We start from the raw sequence: 13,994 nt of genomic DNA, 5'->3' as shown, positions 1-13,994 counted from the left end.
TTTCTGTGAATTTGAAGCTATGTTTAGTTAGAGAAAGGTTTCACCCACTTGGTGCCTATAGCATGCTTGTCTTTAGGAAAATCACACGACTCCCTATAGCACACTTTGCCTGAAGGCAAATCACACACCTCCCAAGTGTCATTGCAATGAATTGAATCTAATTCTGATTGCATAGCTGCCATCCAATCCTTATTGTCAAAGGCATCTTTGTGACACGATGGTTCCTCATTGCAAGCTGCAAGAATCAAAGCAACCTCCATTATGCATGAATCATGAACCGAATGATTATTCTTGCATGTGACAACAAAAGCCCAATCATGATGAGCAATATCTATTAACCGGACACAATACAAAGCAGATGGAGCCCCACCAAGCTACAGTCCTCTAATCTTACCAAAGCTCTCCTACTATCTGCGTGGCAGTACTAGATCATCCTCCACCTCCTGGATGTAGGCCGAAGGGAAGCCTTGCCTGCTGCATCTCCTGCGTTCATCCGCATATTTCTTCTGCTTGGCTTGGGCATCCTGCATATTCTTTTTTGCCAATTGCAGAAGGGCATCCATCCTTTCCAAGTCATTCCGTGCTAGCTGATTTTTCACAGCCATGCCAGTAATTGAAGAAGGCATCCCGACCTTGCATCCGTACATTGCCTCAAACGGGCTCATGCCAATGGAGAGATGCTTGGTACCATTCAGCAAGATTCAGCAAGTGCCAACCATTTATCCCAAGACTTTTGAGTATCATGACAAAGTGCCTCAAATTTCCCTCCACCTCAAATTTTCCTCCACCCATTTGTTCATCCTTTCTGACTGTCCATCAGTCTCAGGATGGTAAGCAGTGCTAGGTGTGAGTAAAGTACCCACTGCTGTAAATATCTCCTGTCAAAAGTGACCCATAAATTTTGCATCTCTGTCACTGACAATTTCCTGAGGGAAACCATGATGCTTAAAGACATGCTCAATGAATTGCCAAGCAACCTGTGATGCTGAATACCAGGTCTTAGTGGGTTTAAATCGGGCCTGTTTTGTCATCCTATCTACCATAGCAAAATCCCATCCCTTCTCTGTAGAAGGAAATGCTGTGATGAAATCCATTGCTATGTGCGTCCATTTTCCCTCTGGAATGGGTAATGGCTGCAAGAGACCTGCAGGTAATTTGAAGGACAGTAAACTAACCAGTAACCAATCAACGCTGTTACATAAACAATTCAGCAAAAGTATTGGGAGGTAGAGTGCCCCTTCTCAAAAGCAAAGACATAGATTGGCCCCAAACCTTGGCGCTCCTTTCGGTATTTCTTTAATTAAGTGAGAGACCCAGAATTCCAGGCTACATAAAGGATACATCCCTTCTTACAACTGGGGCATTCCACATCCCAGTTGGCATCCACATACCCTGCAAAGCCTTTACTGTTCGCTGCTCTCACCACTCCTGGTAGTTTGTCTCCGTCCCTAGTCCAGGAAGCTTGCACACAGCCCCTGGAACTGTCAGCAGTAACCACACTTGGCCATATAGTTCTCCATAGCCGTTGCCATTGCCATTGCCCGATTAGCCATCTATCTGCTCAAAGCAGAAAGGGAAAGCATACACAAGCTTTCTCCTTTGACCAAGATTGCCATGACCAATAGTCTCTCACCCTATGGGTCGCACATATCCTGATACAATAACTTGTTTCCCAAAAGAGATCTAGCATCACAATACAGCAAACAGTATGGCAGTCACACCTGGACCATCCCTCTCGGGGTTCCAAAGATACTTCCCATTCCAAGCATGGATTTCCGACCCCTGCCTACTCAACAATGAGATTGTACCAAAGATGTGCCGTCTGCCTAGCAATCACTGCCTGCATGTGACCTATCTCCTGGAGAAACCAAAAGCATATTCCCACACGGAGCATGTTACTAGCCAAAGCCAGCAAATAGGATACACAATGAGTACAAACCCACTCGCATTCGGTGCTCTTCCCACACTCCATAGGCATCAATATCACAACACAATAGCTGTCACGGGGATGTGAATTTTGTAAGCAAATAAACTATGACTAAGTTTGTAACCAATCTGGCCATAGGGGACTGGCCTAGAGGAGTAGTGAGCTCCTGAAAGCCCCTAGTGTTAACATCTAACTGGACACACTTGCTAGACCTAACTGTTAGAATCAAGGCATGGCATCACTTTGACCCCGCGGAGGGGTGTGATGGAGCTAGGAAGTTTGCCCCAAGATAGGTTCCGAAGTTTCACGTTGGAAGAGGGGTTAAAAAGGACTAAAAGGTTTGCCCCTAGACAGTACCAATGTTTGTCATTGGTTAGTGGGGTTAGGACCTTTAAAAGTTGCCCCTCGGAAACCAACGCTTCCTTGGTACAGGGGGTTAGGGGCATTAATGTGCCACGTGTCGGGCATGCAGCCATAGTTACCAGCCGAAACGGAAACGGAAGAAACGGAAATGGAAGAAACGGAAGAAACGGAGTTTCCGAGCCCCGCCGAAACGGAAACGGAAGAAACGGCAATATGATACAATTTATGTATAAAATTTTATTTTTTATACATAATATAATTATCAATAGAGTGCAATTTGCAAATCATACATAATACAATTATCTATACTTGAAGCTTCAGCCTTCAAGCATCAATGCATCATTCATACTTCTTGGAGCCAGTGCCTCCTTTATAACTATCTAGGAGGGAGACATGGACCCAATAAGCATCTCTCAGCATTGAGGAGGATGGAGAGGTCACAAGTGAGAAAGGATGGAGAGGTAGAAGGAGGATGGAGAGCTCAGAGGTAAAAGAGGATGGAGAGGTGGAAGGAGCCTGGAGGATCAGAGCCTAGAGGTAGAAGTGAAGGAGGATGGAGAGGTTACAGGTAAGATTAAAGAGAGGATGGAGAGAAGAAGGATGGAGGGATGGAGAGCAGGCTGCCAAGCTGCAGCTTTTGCAGGATGGAGAAGATGGAGCAAAGGATGAAGAGGATGGAGAGAGAAGGATGGAGGTCCGAGGAAAACGGGATGGAGAGTCCAAGAGCAAAGGATGGAGGGATGGAGAGAGCTTAGAGAAGGAGGAGAGAGCAGCAAGGATGCACAGGAGGAGTGCGATCGGCGGGAGGCGGCAAAAATGGAGCCAGGCGGCGAAATCACGACTTTTGGGGTTTAGGGCAAAAACAGGTTTTACGAAACGGCGTTTCTTGAAGAAACGCCGTTTCCGTTTCGCCGTTTCCGTTTCCAGCCACGAAACGGCCGTTTCGTGCAACTATGCATGCAGCCCATCAGCTCCAATTTTAGTATCCTCCTCCTATTAGGGCAGCTGGCGTCTAGTTCTGGAGCCTGTTTTGGATCCTTCTTCTCGTGTTTGCTTCGCCAGACCTTCTACGGGCTGCTGGTTGCTGTCTGGTCGCTGTTTTTCTCTGTTTCTTTGGTCTCCAGCCCTGTTGCATGCAGTCCAAGCCAGGGAGCATCATTTGCAAATCGTTGGAGGCCTTCCTGGCACTGATCTGCTGCTGTGCGGTGGAAATTACAGGCTATACAGACTGTTAGGCAGTCTGTACACGCTGTACGGAATCTGTCCAGGCTGCGGGAACTATGTCGTAACAGACTATACGGACCTTGTTGCAGGCATTCTGTACTCGCACACAGCCCGAGGCTGAGTTTTCTTGCTGCGAAATAGGGTTTCTTACTGTGAATCTCTGTTTTGAGGTCATTGGCGGGGTTTTGGATACCACGAGAACCTGTTCTAGTGTGGGGCAGGGTTTTTTGGTTGCAGCTTGCGTTGTGGGCACGCAATCCCGAAATTCCAGCCCAGTTTCTATTTCTTTTTCACTGTGGGATTTATTTTTAGTTTCTCAATTTGAGATTCTCTACAGGATTCCCTGGGTTTGTTGCCATCACCTAGTTACAGAGGGTGAACCCAAGTTGATACCAGGTTGTTGAGGTCAGAGGATGCCTATGCCTTGCTCTAGCAGTTGGGATGCACAATTTGCCAGTTTGATGCAGTGGGTACCTAGTGTGGGCCAGTGAACAGTGATAGGTGAGCCCTGGTTGTAATTTTGCTGTTACTTTTCACTAAAGAAGAATAAAGAAATATCGCAAGGGGCGCCAAGTGTTTGGGGCCAATCGGTGTCGCCGTGTGATCATTGAGCAGGGGCATTCTAGCCTCACTTGTACTTTCTTTTATGCTATCTGATGTGGTGTGTTTAAATGGATGCTAAGCGGCTGTATTTGATGGTGTAATCAGAGTTAGTTGTGGTTTACCATCCTTCGGGGTTCTAAAGGCCGGTTACAATAGCCCTGCGGGGCTCTGCTCTCACACCCATGTGACCATAGGCATCCATTCACAGTGCAAACGCCTGCATTTAACCTGAGAGCGTTTACTAGCAGCCCACACAAGGCCACACGCTCCCCAAGACAACAAGTGTCCACTAACTCACTGAATACCCAAACAATAAGTGAAAGCATAACTGAGCTGCCCCCGGCGCTCAGAGGCACAAACAATAGCTGCAAGCATACATTGTGATCACCCTGCCAAGCAATTCTCTTGAGAGCACTTGTACTCAGCTCAGGACCATTCCCAACAACCAATACTTGGTCACATAATCCCCCACATTTGCCTCAAGTACCTGCTTGACGACTTCTCTGCTCCACACAAAAAGAAAAGGCATTTATACACAGCCAACATCATCTAGAACTTAGCAAAAGGGAAAGGATCATCAGTTGAAGGACTTCCACAGAACTTGGGCCTCTATGAATTCAGTTAGCTGCTCTTGGTACAGCCAGCCACGGTTGGCTACGGTACAATGACCGTACAAGCATGCTCTATTGACATACGTGCAGCCCGTACATCAGCCACTCGATACCCAGCCTGGCAGACAAACTGTTCAGAATCCATCCATATAGCCAGCAGGTACACTCACCGTACAACCAGCCGTACAATTGTACGTACCCTTGCAGCTACGCTCTCCGGACAACCATGTACGGTAGTCCATGCAGTCATTAATGTGGGCAGCCCACAGTACGTACTGTTTACCCACTCCGTACAGCCGCCTTCAATAACCCCATACGTACATCAGCAGCTGCCATTACCGCTCCATACAATACTGCCAGCCCCCTTCAAGGCTCTTCCGTGCTCACGGCTGCACTAGGCTCCATGAAGGCTTCCGTCCCTTCTCCGGATTCCAGCCCCATGTTCATTTTCGGCGTCAACCTCCATTTTCGTGATTCTGCCCCGTGCTCCTTTTGCCCGTCCAATTTTCTGCCCAAGGCCTTCCTTGGCCTTCCTTTCCAAAAGGGGGCTGCATGGGCTTGCCACGTCGCAGCCCATGCCTTAGTGGGGCCTTTTTAAAAGCCCACCAATGACCAACTTAAAAGCCTAAGGTTCTTTGGGCCCCTCTTGGCCCTAGACCTTTCATTTTCCCCCAAGGCACAAATGCTAGGGGTTCTAGCACATCGAGTAACCCTTGACCTCGCCCCTTGTTTTCCCAGGGTCCTGCCCACATGCAGGCCAACATGCATGTGCTAGAAATCATGCCCTCGTGACAGCATGGCAAGCATTCAGCCACGTATTTAACCACATCTCTCCACATTCCTTCCTAGGTAAAGCTCTACTTGATTCTTTCATATGTTTTAGTGATACCCGCATGTCTAGTCATGGGAGAGGAGTGCATTTCTTGCAAAACCAACTCGCGGTATTTTGAGTCTGGCACTAAATAAATCTCGTCTTACCACATTAGCTCATCATGCAATTTGAAATCCGAATGACCCTGACTAGAAGGCTTCTGCAAATCTGAAAATATGGGAGCTGCCTTAGAATTCTGCATATACTCTTCCTGAATGCCATGATCCACACATGATATATGGTACAGATAGCAGACAATTTGCAAGCCCACATCTTGGACAAGGCATCTGCAACCACATTTTCCTTCCCTTTTCTATACTCAATGTCAAAATCATAGGATTGGACTGCAGCCAGCTGCTTATATGACAAATTTGGTTGGGTGAGGAAGAATTCGAGTGTCCTATGATTTGTTTTCGCCTTAATTTTACTCCCGTATAGATAGTGGTGCCATTTCTTGAAAGCATGCAAGATAGCCAGCATCTCCTCATCATAAACATGCAAATTGAGTTCTTTGGCATCAAACTTCCTGCTTTCGAGGTTATTACCCCGTGTTCCCGCCTCAGAACAGCCCCCAATCCTTTGCCACTGGCATCTGCCTCCACAATGAAAGGACGCAAAAAATCAAGGCATACCAAGACAGATGCATGAGCGAGATAAAATTTCAGGTCTTCAAAGCAACGTTGTGCTTCCTTTGACCACTGAAAAGCATCCTTCTTCAAGAGGCCAGTGAGAGGAGCTGCCCTCTTGGCAAATTTGCGAATAAAGCGCTTGTAGAAGGAAGCAAGACCTAAAAATCCTCTCAACAGGGTGGGATTTTGTGGTTGTGGTCAATCTTTGATGCATTTCACTTTTGGGGGATGCACCCAAATGCTATGTCTACTCACAATATGCCCAAGGTACTCAACCTCCTTTGCCATAAAATTGCATTTGCTAGCTTTTGCATAAAGCTGATGCATCCTCAAAATTTCCAGCACTTGCTTCACATGCTTAATGTGCTCTTGTCTATCCTTGCTGTAAATGAGGATATCATCAAAGAAAACTAGCACGCATCTGAAAAGAAGTGGCTGCAATATCTTGTTCATCAGTGCGTGAAAGGTGGCCGGTGCATTAGTCAACCCAAAAGGCATCATCTTGAATTCATACCAGCCCTATTCAGTGCGGAAGGCCGTTTTGTGCTCATCTCCTTCTTTCATCCTGATTCGATGGTAACGAGACCTCAAATCTATCTTCGTGAAAAACTGAGCACTCTTGAGTTTATCCAACAGGTCATCTATTCTGGGGATTGGAAACCTGTTCTTGATAGTGGCCTTATTTAGATCCCTATAATCAATGCACATGCGGTACGATTTATCCTTCCTCTTCACCAGAAGCATTGGAGATGCAAAAGGAGAGTGCTAAAGGAGAAGTGTTATGAGAGATGAAGTTCTTCTCAAGCAACTCCCGCACCTGTCCAGAGGGCTGAGAAGAGGGCTGACCTCTCTCCCAAGGGTGTGGCCTACCATTTAAACCCAAGCCAGCTCCAGGCATACTCGGTGGTGCGGTGAAAGGAGCACTAACCGGATGCACACCAATGGGTCGGCCCAAAAGAGATGGCTCAGCCTGCATAGATGCAGAAAGCTGTGAGCCAAAAGGTGGCTTTTGGGCAGGTTGGCTCAACTCTTCCAGCCCTATAAATAGGGGGCCTCTAGGCCCTCATTTGGACTCCAAACAGCCCCCACCCAGCCTCTTGTGTGCAGCCTTGAACACCTCTGGAGTTGAACAGCCTCAGCCTTTGGTCTTCATTTTAGCCTATTCGGAAGGTGTATACACATCTATATTTCAGTCATCTCTTAGCGCTCTTAAGAATCTATTACTCCTAGCTTTTCAATCTCTCACTCACGCAATCACCATGCATCCTGGTGGACAGCACAAGTCTCTTCCTTGCCTTGCAGAAGTGTCCGACATTGTCAGTGTGGACAGTATCAAGGTCTCGGTATTGGTTGGCGTTGCCTCTTAGGTCTTTGGGTTTGCAATACATGTGCACAGTTTACTCTTCAGAAGTGCGTTTCCGTGCTCTCTCAAAGAGTATTATTTGTGTTTCTCAGTTCTCCAAATATAAGCAAATTTTTCCTTGTTTGGGGGAGGGGGCCCTCAGTGGATACAGGGACCCAATCGGTTGTTGACTCTATTTTCTATCTATCCCTTATCTCGTTTCTCTCTCTATGGTGCATAATGCTAATTCGTCGCTAAAGGTTTAAAGAAGGTCTTGCTATGATCACACATTCAGGTTAGTGTTGCATGTTACATTGGTATCAGAGGTCCGGTCTGTATCCAGGTTGATTACCGGGAGTGTATGGCTGTGTTGAGATTGGGAAAGTACACATAATCAAGCACCATGGAAAGTTCGTGGAAAGACATCAGATTTGAAGACTATGAAGAGGAGAAAAACAACCAGAATGATACGCTTCTGCCTAGTGCTCAAGAAGTGATGGTGAATCTTCTAGAGCAGAATGGAGTTCTCCCTTTCATCTACAGAGATGGAGTACAGGGCTGCTTGTACAGCTGCATGTGAAGCATTGTGGCTCAGGTGGATCTTGGAGGACATGAATGTGGCCCAAGAAGATGCGACAGTGGTTATGTGTGACAACCAAAGTTGCATAGCGATCGCCAACAACCCCGTGTTTCACGCACGAACAAAGCACATCGAGTTCCACTATCAATTTGTTCGAGGACTCATCGACGAAGAAGTCATAGAGTTGATGTACTGTTCGACCAACGACGACATCTCAGATGTCTTCACGAAGGCGCTTCCTAGGGAGAAGATGGAACACCTCATTCGACGCATGGGGTGTTACAAAAGTCACTGCCCCGCACAGGCAAGCGCACAGGGAGAGGAGTAGGCTCAGCATCTTGGACAACATCTGTTGGCTGTTGTATATGCTCATCTCTTGAGCTTTTGTCTGCCCACTATTGTGGAGGAATATATCTGAGTTTTGCTATCGCTCTCTCCGTCTCTCTGAGTTTTGTATGAGCTAGATCGGGAGTGTGAGGTGTCCTCTATTTCCAACACTGTGGCATCAGTCCTTGTTGCTCTCTGGTCTGTTGCATCAGTGTGTCTCTCCGTCGGCGCATATCAAGCAGGTAGAGCCCAACACAGACCTGATCGTGAAAATGTATCAGCCGTATCAGTCGTGTGAGAGGGCCAAAGCCATGTCCCTCCTGAAAGAGGTAGTGATATCGTCCTCGGATCTCATAGTAGACTGGACAGACACATAGAAAATGCTCCTCCGTCTTGATTTCCCCGATCTGGCATAGTGTGTAAGTTCTCTGCTCTCTGGGTATGCCTGCAGCTGTCCCTGCCTCAATCCACAGTTGATGTGATGGTTTCTCTCCCTGCAAAACACCTAAGGCCTTCAGATGCCTCTGCAATTCCTCTGCTGAATATGATATAAGGACTATGTTACCCGCATATAGCAATATCTGTATCATCAAATCAGCCAGAAGCAATCCCTTGCCTCCTAGTCAACCCAATCTGATAGGCCTCTTGGGGCACGAACTCTCCAAGAGAGAGAGAGAGAGAGAGAGAGAGAGAGAGAGAGAGAGAGAGTATGCTTGGAAGGCATCACATACCAACTTCATTTTTATGTTGGGAAATACCCCGCTGTACAACTATTTGTCCTCTCATTGAAAGGGCATGCATCTGAGTACCTCTGAGGGGCATGGCTGAGGCTAGGAGAGAACTGATCTCATCATACGATAGGGGCTATGGCTGCTGTAGAATTACTGCTGACTGATCTGCAATTGTCTGGCACTGATGCTGCTGTGGAGACTGTGACTGAGGGGACTGGCTCCCTGGTTGCTGCAAGGTCTCGTCCTGCTGCTACTGGAACTGCTGAGGCTACTGCTGGGACTGCTGGAGCTTCTGTATCCTGACCACTGCTAGTTGCAGCTGCTGGATCTGAGGGAAAGTGTTCCACTTTTATAGGTCTGTGTTGATGTCAGTTGACTTGCCCTGCTAGAGACTGGCCGACCTTGTTCCGGACTGCCCTGACCTGCCATGTGGCGGTCAAGTACTGCTGCTGCCCTCTGTTGCGGTCCTGCCTGGCATACAGCCATGTGGCAGCCTTTGATGGGCTGCTGCCTGCTTTTGCCAACCTGTAACGACATCTGCTGACCTGTTCTGCTCTTCTGCTGCCTGCATTTTCTGACATAAGCCACCATATAGCCAATACCTGCTTCGTACTGCTTGCTGACCTGCCATATGTGCAGTTGTGGGCTGCAGGCTGCAGGGTTGCCATGTACGCAGCCATGCGATGGGCTGCAGATGCCAATAACAGGCTCACACCGCCAATCATAAGGCCTCTTTAATGCCTTCTATCTGTGGAGAGGTGATAAAAGTATGCTGCATGTTATTTGAAGTGTAGCGATCTTTTTTGCTTATGACCTGCACCTATATTTATAAGTGTTACATTTCAATTTTGGTGAAGAAAAGGTTGCTTACATGTTGTTAGCATTAAAGCTTCTAATTTAGGAATAAGCCTGACCCTTTTATTGACATGTCTTGACAAGATTTGATTTTGGTGGTGGATTGACAAATCAGTGGAGTCCAACCGAAGTGGATGTTTTTGCTTCATGTTCCGTGGACAAGACCATAGGTGTCTGGGATGCACGCCGACGGGATCAGGCAGTGATCTCAATCAAGGCGCATGATTCGGATGTCAATGTTATTTCATGGAATAGGTACCCTGTGTTTATTTACACACTCAATATTGAAGAGAGTGAGCTTCCTACATTTGAATCAATGCTGACGACTACATTGCAGTATACTGCCTGTTATACTTGAATATGAAGCCTGAACTTGTGGTGGAATTAGGTTGGCAAGCTGCATGATAGCATCAGGAAGTGATGATGGCACCTTTCGTATTTGGGACCTTCGTGCTTTTAAGGTACTTCCATGCTTATGTCCACTAGCTGTGGTCTTTTTGGTTTCACTGGCTTGATTGCCCACAATCATGACCATCTTATGACAAATCTTTGTAAAACATGTTTTTTGCTTTTAGGGCAATATTGCTCTGTGATTAAATTGATGCTTCCAAAGAAAAGTCGCTTTTGCAATTTATTAGGTGGCAGAAGTGGTTCTCAAGGGCCACGCTGCATGGTCTGGATGCATTTATTTTGGTCATATGCTGAGCTAGCTGCTGCTGACAGCGAATTGTATATGGGAATTAATGGAGACAGAAATAGAATGTCATCCAATACCCACCCTAAGAATTTGCATTAGGGTGGGAAGCTTCCAGCCTATATTTTGTAGGGACTTGTGTGTGCTGTGTCACCATGCATTTTGGTCTTGTTACTGACAAGTTATGGGAACTTATGTGCTCTTCTCAACTCTGCTTATGCAGTTCTTTCTCTGTTCATTCTAACAAGAAACTGATGTTGATGTAAATGGAGATTCTAACTCCTTGTAACTGATTTTGGTAGCAGGATGATTCCTTTGTGGCACATTTCAAGTATCACAAGTCCCCCATTACTTCAATCGAGTGGAGTCCTCATGAAGCTTCCACCATTGGGGTTGCTTCTGCCGACAATCAACTGACGTATGATGCACTCCCTAAAATATCTCTCTCCACAATCCTTTTCTGTACAGGTCATGAGTGCACTGTGGGACTTGTTGTATGCGTCGGTCTACATTTAGTCTCTGAGGTAGAATAGAAGCATAACTTTTCATTTATAAAGTCACGTCACTGATCCACCTCAACAAACAAAGAGTTACAATATGTCCATCTTGTGCAAGCCTGAACTTTTTGGCAACTTAAATGTAGTCATGTTGTGGTTGATAAAAGGAAAGGTAGAATTGGTGTTTCTGCTTATGGATCATGCATTATTGGGCTCTCTTCAATCCCTCTCCTGGAGCAGTTTTTGTATTTATGGTCGTTATTATGAGAATCTTATCTTTCATGCTTGCATAATTTGCCTTCTTAAAGGTCATTCACCCTTGAGAATGATAGATTCTGAGATTTTCAAGGGCAGAAGTGAGCTTATGCTCTTTGTTGGTGAGAAATGTCTCTTTTGAAAACATAGGACAGCTCAAATTTGGATAATAATGGGAACAGAAGATAATGGCTTGCCTTCTAAGAAGGGCAAGGGGAAGGCATAGGTGGGAGGAAAATGACGAAAGGGTGTGGAGAAAAGGTGAAGGCAAACCTTGCACGCTACCAAGACAAAGAAAACCTCCTCATTTTCCTGCCATTACTGGCCTGCCCACAGCACAGATCCCATCTATGCGCATCAGGACCACTGCTACGGGTTCTTGTCTTGTGGAATGTCACTATTTTAGTGGCATCTGGAATGCCATGATCTGAAACCAGACATCTTGCATTTTCAGAGTCTGGGATTTATCTCTCGAGCGGGATGTAGAAGAGGAGGCGGAGTTTCAAGCTCAAGTCAAGCAAAAGGTGCTCCCACCAGAGGATCTTCCACCCCAGCTTTTATTCGTACACCAGGTACTTCCCCTGCTCTGATACTCAGTTTTGAGACTTCTAGAGTGCATGATCTCTGGCATTAGCGTTCTTGCAAATCTTAAGAGCAGTTCTTGTCTTGTCAGTCCTAAATGTGTCAGTGAATATCAGTGGGTATGGTTCATAATAAAGCTGGCTTCTTTCCTTGCAGGGTCAAAAGGATTTGAAAGAGTTGCACTGGCATGCTCAAATTCCAGGTTTGGTTGTTTCAACCGCAGGAGATGGTTTCAATGTGTTGAAGCCATCCAACTTAGAAGGCCTTCTGACATCATGAGGTCTTACTCTTGTTGTTTTTGGAAATTTGAATTGTAACACCATTTTCCTCTACGGAATGCCAGGTTTCAGTGAGCATGATTTTATTCTGAAGATTTCATTGCCCCTGATGATACAATTCGAAATGTTGTTCTGCGCACGGAATAAGCTTTTGCATACTGACAAAGGTGTTTAATTTGAGATAAGGTGTACAGCAGTTTTTACAACCCCCTTTCCTGCTGGCAACATGCATGGAAGTACGTTTTATTCTGAAGATTTCATTGCCCCTGATGATACAATTCGAAATGTTGTTCTGCGCACGGAATAAGCTTTTGCATACTGACAAAGGTGTTTAATTTGAGATAAGGTGTACAGCAGTTTTTACAACCCCCTTTCCTGCTGGCAACATGCATGGAAGTACGTTCTTACCGGCAAGTTTGAGACGTCCTCTTCCCACTCTTGGAAGCTTATAAGATGAATTGAGTTTGGGTTTATGTTATTTCCATCATTTAGTGGAATTTATGGTTTTGGACCTCATGGCTGTGACTTCTGAGGTAGAAGGGTACGCTTTTGACATTCTGTAGTCGCATGAATATGAAATTCCAATGTTTCTCATGTTCACAGAAGTCTAAATTTTGTGGATGTTCATATTATAGTGGGTTGAAAAAAATCAAGCAAACAAAATCTTAATTTATGACTTGCACAATGTCTTTGGGAGATGTATCTCTTCTACATGTGGCTCAATGCTTGACCATAAATGTGTGAATCTTATTTAGCAAAAAAAATGAAGGACACTACCCTGAGCATGAATTTATTGAACGGTGATCAGCCCTACCATAAAGGGCCAGCATTACAAAAATCTGATTAGAAATAGAAAGGAGCACAGTGTGCAAGACCAATAGTTCAAATGCGATAGCTCTCTACAGGTGTAACATAATCCATTAGAACATCCTTCATCTCACTACTAAGTTTCCTTTGATTTAAGCATCTACATCCTTTTAGATGCACAGCCTGGACAGACCTTCTACAGCAGCAACCGCGAGACCATTCCCGAGTGCTCGCTTCTAAGCTTCAACTTAAGCTAGCATGATCATTGATTCTTGTTAATAACTTCGCCAAATGATCATTGATTCTTGTTAATGATCATTTGCACTATTGGTGCTCTTAGTACAAATGCAATAGCTCTCTACAGGTGTAACATAATCCATTAGAACATCCTTCATCTCACTACTAAGTTTCCTTTGATTTGAGCATCTACATCCTTTTAGATGCACAGCCTGGACAGACCTTTTACAGCAGCAACCGCGAGACCATTCCCGAGTGCTTGCTTCTAAGCTTCAACTTAAGCTAGCATGATCATTGATTCTTGTTAATAACTTCGCCAAAAACCTGAATAAAAATCCAGTCAACCCATTAGGCCTCATGGATTTTTCTAACTCTATACTATTAAGGGAATTTGGCTGATAGTTACTGTTTGCTTACTAATTAGAGAACTCTTTGAAACTAAATTTCCTACTCGTGTTCCAAAAATGATTTGAAACTATGGGCCTGCGACTATCAATTGATTCTATTTTTTGCTATTGGAAGGAAAAAAGTGAAAGGGGCAGTCAGACTAAGCAAACTAGCCCGTCCAATAATTCCTATTA

General features: G+C 45.4%; 1 pseudogene; it reads left to right on the top strand.

Moving 5' to 3' along the window:
• Positions 1-13,016, top strand: part of LOC147894508 (protein HEAT STRESS TOLERANT DWD 1-like) — a 26,207-nt pseudogene extending 13,191 nt beyond the window's left edge.
• Positions 13,017-13,994: the final 978 nt, after the last annotated feature.

This window comes from Dipteris shenzhenensis, chromosome 14, assembly GCF_047967505.1.
Source record: "Dipteris shenzhenensis isolate YYH24624 ecotype China chromosome 14, Dip_SZ_1.0, whole genome shotgun sequence".
Taxonomy (NCBI): Eukaryota; Viridiplantae; Streptophyta; class Polypodiopsida; order Gleicheniales; family Dipteridaceae; genus Dipteris; species Dipteris shenzhenensis.
The sequence above is the reverse complement of the archived record's forward strand: the minus strand, read 5'-3'. Positions and strand labels throughout refer to the sequence as shown.